The sequence below is a fragment of the Cebus imitator genome, unplaced genomic scaffold (assembly GCF_001604975.1).
Source record: "Cebus imitator isolate Cc_AM_T3 unplaced genomic scaffold, Cebus_imitator-1.0 Scaffold63, whole genome shotgun sequence".
NCBI classification, from domain to species: Eukaryota; Metazoa; Chordata; class Mammalia; order Primates; family Cebidae; genus Cebus; species Cebus imitator.
The window spans coordinates 7,445,398-7,453,715 of record NW_016107378.1 but is presented as its reverse complement, the minus strand read 5'-3'; the positions used below and the strand labels follow the sequence as shown (position 1 = coordinate 7,453,715).

The window sequence follows — 8,318 nt, the reverse complement described above, 5'->3', positions numbered from 1 at the left end:
GAAATTCAGGCTCAAAAAAAAAAAAGGAAAGAGTACAAACTGTAGTGTTTCATTCACATAAAGCACGAAATTAGGCAATATCAATCTATGGTGTAAAAAAGTCATGAGGTGGTTTCCTGTGAAGGGGGCAGCTCCTTGTTTCTTTGATCTGAGAGGTGGTTACAATAGCGTGTCCTTTGTGAAAACTCATCAAGCTGTACACATAATTTGAGCACTTTTCCATATGTATTTAAGCTAAATGTCAACAAAATAGTTTACATTTAGAAAATAAAAGTCCTTTGTGCACCTGTGTGGGTAGAAGAAGAAAAAAAAAAGAAAGAAAAGTCCTATTACTCTAGGTATTATCCTGGAATCTCCTTGAACAGTAACAGCCAGATGCTAACATCAGATAACATTTCACAGCATCTCTCCCCCACTCTCTCCCTCGGCACAGTTCTTCAACCTGTCTGTCTCTCTACTACCCATTTGTTCCAGCAACACTCCTCAGGTCCTAGATCATGCCAAATTCATTCCTACTTCATGGGGCCTTTCTCTGGCTGCACCTTCCATCTAAGATGTACTCCTTCCCCCTTCAAAGGGCTGGCTCCTTATCCTTGGATACCAGGTCTCCCTTCCACCCCCACTGGTCACTTCAGCACTGACTCCTTTATAGTATACATCACAATTTGTAATTCTGTTCCTTTCTTTCCTCACTAGAAGGTAAGTAGTAATATTTAGAGAAGTAACTTACTCAATAACTAATCTTTTTACATTATTTAAACACTTTCTGTTAGGCAGTGTGCTTACAGATGCAAAAGTAGGCAGTGTTTCAGCTCTCACGGAACTTAAAGTAACAAACACAACTAATTAGTGATAGAGTCAAGAGACACACCAAGGTTTGACTCTTAAGGACTTGTCCTCTTAGCCACTTAATTATACTGACTCACATTTAGAACATGGGCGGGCGGGGGGGGAGGGGGGACAGGGCAGGCAGGGAACAGCAATATACTTAATAACTGTTCATGCACTAATAGAACTAAGGCTTAGAAAGGTTCAGTACTCTACCCCAAAGGCCCAAATAGACATTTCAGAGACTAAATACAATTATGACCAAAGGCACAGAAATGCTAAAGCAGTATTCAAGGAACAAAAGAACCCAGTTTGCCTATGTAGGGCGAAGAGGAAACACTGGCAGTAAGGCTGGAAAAGTTTGGAAGAGACACTGTGCCTTGGTAAAAACAAAACAAAACCAAAAAAAGGGTGGAAAACTATATTAAGAACAGTGTGAGGTCAGTCACTCGATAACTGTTTACTCAGCATCAGCCAGGTTCCAGACAGAGTGCTAAACTCTCGAGACACAAGCGTGACCAAGACCTCATAGAGATTACAGTCTATTTGAGGAGGCATACAACTAAAGAAAAATTATAATTCAGGAGAATATGTGTTACAATAGGGCTGAGCAGTGTGGAACAGGAACACAGAGATGACACCCAATTCAATGTGGGGAGTTCACAAAGAGCTTTTCAGCTAGTGATGTCCAGGCTGAGATAATAGAGCTAAATAGGATCAGAGGGGCTTGCCAGTAGAGAGTCCAAAATGGCAGGGCAGTAAGTAACAAGAATGGCCTCTCAGGAGGGGCTATGTACTTACGAACCGTATCAAGGAACTTAGGACTTTACACTGAAAGCCTTTTAAGTCAGGTTCACCTATTAGAAAGCTTAAACTTCCACAATGACCTGGAAAAAAAGAAAGCTTAAACTGCATTAGGAAAACTCACTGTAAGGTTGGAGACCAAAAGGAGACAGACCTCTTAAAGGCAGAAGGAATGAATGTAAATGTGAAGAGAGGCAATGCCAATTTTGAGACAGAGAATCGAAAAAATATCTGCAAGGGGCCAGGCGCAGTGGCTCACGCCTGTAATGCCAACACTTCGGGAGGCCAAGGCAGGTGGATCGCCTGAGGTTAGGAGTTCGCGCGACCAGCCTGGCCAACACAGTAAAACCCTGTCTCTACTAAAAATATAAAAAATTATCTGGGAGTAGTGGCACGTGCCTGTAGTCCCAGCTACTCGGGAGGCTAAGGCATAAGAGCTGCTTGAACCTGAGAGGCGGAGACTGCAGTGAGCTGAGATGGTGCCACTGCACTCACTCCAGCCTGGATGACAGAGCGAGACTCTGTCTCAAAGAAAAAAAATTATATATATCTGCAAAAAATATATCTGAAAAAGAACTGTTATTCAAAATATACAAACCTGGTGGATCACTTGAAGCCAGGAGTTCACCAGCCTGGCCAACACGGCTAAACCCCATCTCTACTAAAAATACAAAAATTATGCAAATCAACAGCAACTTGGGAAAATAAAATACAAAAAAACTAGCCAGGCATGGTGGTGCATGACTCTAATCCCAGCTACTCAGGAGCTACTCTGGAGGCTGAGCACAAGAAAAACTGCTTGAGCCTGGAAGGTGGAGGTTGCAGTTAGCTAAGATGGCACCACTGCATCCAGTCTGGGCAAGAGTAAGACTAGACTATCTCAAAACAACAACAACAACAACAACAACTCACTAATAACAAAACAACTTACCCAACTTAAAAAAAAACAAAACTGAAAAGACTAACATGGTATGCAGAGACCAGGCCAAAAAAAAAAAAGAGAAAGAAAAGACTAACAGACTCCCCACCAAAAAAAGATATACAGATGGCCACTAGCACGTGAAAACATGCTCCACATCACATGTCATCATGGAAATGCAAATTTAAAACAGTAAGATATGACTACTGTTCTTATCGTGAGGTGTGGTGGCTCATGACTGTAATCCTACCACTTTGGGAGGCCAAGGCAGGCGAATCACTTGAGGTCAGGAGTTTTGAGACCGACCTGTCCAACATGTCAAAACCCCGTCTCTACTAAAAATACCAAAATAAATTAGCTGGGCATGGTGGTGTACACCTGTAATCTCAGCTTCTTGGGAGGAGAATCATTTGAATCCAGGACACGGAGGTTGCAGTGAGTTGAGACTGCGCCACTGCTCTCTAGCCTGGGTGACAGAGAGGCTGTCTCAAAAAGAAGAAAAAAGAAAGAAAGAAAGAAAGAAAGAAAGACAACTAAACACCTGTAAGAACGGCTAAAATCCAGAACAGAGTGGTACCCCAAATCTAGCCAAGGATGTAGAGCAAAAGGAACTCTCATTCATTGCTTGTGGGGGTGCAAAATGGTACAGCCAATCTGGAAGATAGTTGGGCAGTTTCGTTTTTTTTCTTTTTACAAAACTAAAGGTACTCTTCACTTTGGGAGGCCAAGGCAGGTGGATCACTTGAGATCAAGAGATCAAGACCAGCCTGGCCAACACATTGAATCCCTGTCCCTATTAAAAATCTAAAAATTAGCTGGGCATGAAGGCAGGTGCCTGTCATCCCAGCTACTAGGGAGGCTGAGGCATGAGAATCACTTGAACCCAGAAGGTGGAAGTTGCAGTGAGCTGAGATTGTGCCACTGTACTCCATCCTGGGCAACAGAGTGAGATTCAACCTCAAAACAAAAACAACAACAACAAAAAACAACTAAACATACTCTATCTGACCCAGCATTCACATTCCTTGGCAGTTACCCAAAGGAGTTAAAAACTCATGGCCATACAAAAACCTGCAAATGGATGTTTATAACAGCTTTATTCAGAACTGCCAAAACTTGGAAGCCAACCAAGACATCCTTCAGTCAGTGAATGGATAAACCAACTGTGGTACATCTAGACAATGGAATATTATTCAGCACTAAAATGCATGACCAAGCCATAAAGACATGGAGGAAACCTAAATGCATATTACTAAGTGAAAGAAGCCAATGTGAAAAGGCTACATATTGTAAGGGTCCAGCTATACATAATGACACTCTGGAAAAGGCAAAACTATGGAGACAGTCAAAGTAAAAAGATAGGTGGTTGGGGGTGTGGGTTAAACGAGTGGAGCACAGAGGATTTCCAAGGCAGTGAAACCATTCATGTATGTCATATATTTGCCTATACCCTTAAAATGTATGCCACTATAATCTTTGGGTGATGATGGTGTGTCAATTTAGGTTCCTCAGTTATACTGTACCACTCTGGTGGGAAATGTTAACAGAGGAGGTTACACATGTGGGGGCAGGGGCTACATGCTAAATCTCGTCTCTTCCACTCCATTTGCTATGACCCTAATGCTGTTCTAAGAAATAGAGTCAATCTTTAAAATTTGCATAATAGGATATATGGGTCTACATCTCAGCAAGCAGAAAGACTGGAGGCCAGGTACAGCAGCTCACACCTGTAATCCCAGCACTTTAGGAGGCCGAGGTGGGTGACTTACTTGTGAGCCCAGCAGTTCGTGATCAGCCTGGGTAAGATGACAAGACCCGACCTGGTCTCTACAAAATATATATACATATATATATATATTGAGACAGAGTTTCGCTCTTGTTGCCCAGCCTGGAATGCAATGGCGTGATCTCAGCTCACCGCAACCTCTGCCTCCCAGGTTCAAGCCATTCTCCTGCCTCAGCCTCCCAGCTGGGATTGCAGGCATGTGCCACCATGCCCAGCTAATTTTTTGTATTTTTTAGTACAGACGGGGTTTCTCCATGTTGGTCAGGCTGATCTCAAACTCCCTACCTCAGGTGATCTGCCCACCTCAGCCTCCCAAAGTGCTGGGATTACAGGTATGAGCTGCTGTACCTGGCCTCAGGGATTACAGGCGTGAGCCACCAAGCCCAGCCAATAGATATATTTTTTACATTAGACCAGCATGGTAGTACATGACCCTAGTCCCAGCCACCTGTGAGGCTTAAAGTGGGAGGCTCCTTTGACCCCAGGAGTTGGAAGCTGCAATAAGCTATAACATCACCACTGTACTCCAGCCTGGGCAACAGAGGGAGACTCTCAAAAAAAAGTAAAAATAAAAATAAAATCTGAATGTCATTAGTATGTGGACAGTAGTAGGTGAGTAAACAAATACATATTAAGCAGTAGGTACTGAGGATATATATTAAAAACACAATTCTTGCTCTTATGCAACAGATGTTCTGGTAATATAGCCATGGGAACGAAATCATTTAAAGTACGTTAGAAATACTGCTATTTTGAAGAATATCATTAAGGATACTTATTGTTAATGAGGAAAATTTCATCCCCTTTTTTTTGGAGGGGATGGGAGGTTCTGGGGATTGCATACAGATTTTGTTTTAAGTGAGGTCCATACCAAAAATATCAAGAATTTAAACATTTTACAAGATGAATATGCAAATTCCACAAAATTCTGCAATAGATCTCTTTAAACAAAGAAAGAACCTCCAATATTTAAAAATTGTGTAAATCAACTGCTTAAAATACAATTTAGCAGTCACCTAAAATTTTGCAAATTACTAAACTTAGTTATCCTCATTATGTAAGATCTGTTTTCAAAACACTACTCACTTAAAATCCTATTTGTTATGCTATGTCATTGTGGACATACCCTGATAATTCCTTTATAACTGCGATTAATTTTAACCTAATTATGCTTTTTCGTTATAGATGTTAAGAAAGAATATTTCTCTACAGCAATTTTTTAAGAACTTCCCAAAACTTGGAGGAAATAGATTAATATTTAATAAATGTAAAATGCATTACAATTGCTTCTGAATTTGTACTTCGTGGAATACTTATCCTGAGAAGTTACCAGGTCCATATCTATTAATTATACTGTACTTCGATTTAAAATAATGAATGTTACTAAATTATGCTGGAAAGATGCCTGTAACTTAAACCAATTCTATGATGTATCTTTAAAAAAAAACTGGCATAGTAAACTCTGGGGAAGAAATTCTGGATAGAATTGCAACTAACCATCCAAGATTACGAAAATCTGTATCTTTATTTAAATTTTCAGAATAAAACATTACACAATCAATTTGTGTAATCCACTTTGAGTCTCAAAATCTACCAGTCTAAAGTCATCCTAAAAGCTAACTAAAATCCTCTCCACCATAATTTGAGCCAACATCTCCCCGATAAAATTACCAGACCATTACATTTGCCGCCACACGTCACTCTGCTCTTCAGTAATTTCTAAAAGTGACGGAGACACCACAAACACGACCATAGATACACTCAAAGGTATTCACTGACCCACTTTTCCAAGTTGCTTAACTCAAGTCCTTGAAAGTGAACTGATCAATAAATCTAAACTAGCTAAAAGGAGACCTCATTTTAATCAATTTAATTTTCAAAGATACATACATTCAAATCCCCTGCCATAGCAATTTCCCCAGCCACAGCAATTTCCACTACCCCAAAGTCTGTCAATTTATCATACAAAATCTCCTTGTCCTTTTTAACAAAATGCATTGAAAGAAAAAAAAAAAAAACAGCACTAAAGGTCTGAGACCTGATTTCACAAATTCTGGACTATGCACTTCCATCATGCCAACATATGATGCTATCAAACAGTCTTAGTAGTTGAGCACTTAGCATGGGCGTGCCACTGCTTTCAGCCCTTCTATTGTCATCTCATCAATTCTTAACAGGGCTTGAGGTGAACACTGTCGTTACACCCATTTTGCAGATACGGGAAACCGAAGCACAGAGAGGTTAAGTATCTGCCCAAGGACACAAACTGGTGTAAAAGGATTTGACCCAAAGCAGTCTAGAGTTCAGAGCCCGTGCTCTCAGCATCCAACTGCTGAAGAGTTAACAATATACCCTTGACAGCCGCTCAACTGCTAGGAAGGGGCAGTCCGCGCACTGTCCTATATGCAGTATCCAAGTTCATGGCCTCTACGACTTCGGCGAAACAGCTACACATAATCTGATCTTCCAAACACCGAAGGTGGACTTTTCCGAATGTTCAAGCAAACAAATTCTGTATCTTTCCAGGAACTGGCAGACGGCGAAAAGAACCTACGCATCGCTGCGGCCCAGGTTATTCACTTTCCTAAGTTATAAATTTGGGAGCGTTAAGAAAGGACCCCAAACTACCAGACAAACGCAGCCTAGGAAATGCCAGGTTTATAATAAGCTAGAGCCTCCCCGGCACGCCGTTCACGCGCTCTCTTCTCCAACGACATAAACAAGGGAGGAGGCTGCATTCTTCCCACTGCACAATGAAGCCTCGGGCCGGAGCGACAGGAAGAGCGCAGCCCCGTCCCGGACGGCTCCAGCCCAGGGTCGGGGCAGGGAGCGGAGGGCAAGGCCGTCCAAGCGGCGCGCTACGCCGCGGGGAGGAGCGGGAGGGCAGAGCCGGCCGCTGCCGGCACTCAGCTGACCTCCGCCATGTTGGCCGCACACCCCGGGACCCTCCACAACAAAGGCCGGCACGAGGGCGCGGGGCGCGCCGGGCACCTCCCCCAGCCGGGCCCGCCTCCCGGGTGCGCGGGGGCCGGGCTGCCGCCGAGGCCCTTCCCCGCCCTCAGCCCGGCCGCGCGAGGCCGACCCCCGCCACTACCCCGCCGGGCCCGGGGCTCCGGGGGCGGGGGCAAGCCGACTCGCGGCGGCGGGCAGGGGAGGGGCGGGGGGCGGCGCTCGACCGGGCGGCCGGGCTCCGACCGAGACAAAGGCGCCGCCGCGCCGACGACTGCCCGAGCCCCGGCCCCGGCCGCACGACCCGGCCGGGCAGCCCTTCCCGCTCTCCGCCATTACCGGGCCTGGGCGCCCGCCTCCCGAAGAGCCCCTTGCCGCCGGCTCCTCCCTCGGGCCGGGCCCCACTTACCTGTGGGCGGAGAGCGCGCCTCGGACCCCGGTCCTGGTACCAACGCGCTCCGTCGCCAACCCCCGCCACCGCGGGCAGCGTCACCGCCTCTTCCCGGCGCCGAGACCGACGGGACACCCTGGGCCGCCTCTGCCACTCGAGAGCGCGCCCCGCAACGGCCGCCCCGGCTCCCCCCAGGCCGCCGCCGCCGCCGCCGCCGCCGTTTCGCGCGTTCTCGAGCCCGCCGCGCGCCCCCGCTAAATACCACACACTGCGGCGGCAGCCATGAGGAGGCGCGGCCCCGCGCACTGGAAGCCGGGGGAGGGGGGAGGGGGCGGGGCTTCCGCAGGGGCGCAGGCGCACTGGCGTTGGCGCGGCTGGCGGCGGCCTGCGCGGGTGTCGCTGTGCGGGTGTCCTAGGGCGGTCGTGGTTGCGGGGGGCTCCTCGACTACCGTTGCTGCGCTCGCGCACTGCGCGCCCAACAGACGCTGGCACGTGGCGCTCTGGCCCGCCAAAAGTGAGCGCTTGCCCGTCGGGTAAGGGCGGCTCTTTCCGTAGCGCTTTGTTCCGGGGCCGCGTGACCCCTCGGCTTCGACCAGAGGGGTCGCCCCACGGGATGCGAGCCCTGCGCTGGCCGCCGCTGC

The 8,318-nt window shown here is 46.7% G+C and overlaps 1 protein-coding gene across 3 annotated transcripts in view; it reads right to left on the bottom strand.

Annotated features, from left to right (window-relative positions):
* Positions 1 to 7,939, bottom strand: part of SIAH1 (siah E3 ubiquitin protein ligase 1) — a 28,167-nt gene extending 20,228 nt beyond the window's left edge. The window contains exons 1-2 of one of the 3 annotated variants that reach the window (XM_017530180.2): positions 7,696 to 7,783; positions 1,630 to 1,715 (exon numbers count right to left, since the gene is read on the bottom strand). The gene's annotated coding sequence lies outside the window, so the exon portion shown is untranslated. Of the gene's footprint in view, positions 1 to 1,629; positions 1,716 to 7,625; positions 7,651 to 7,695 lie in introns of those variants that run through there. The other 2 variants (XM_017530179.2, XM_037739142.1) reach the window with 2 other exon arrangements.
* Between the last annotated feature and the right edge of the window lie 379 nt (positions 7,940 to 8,318).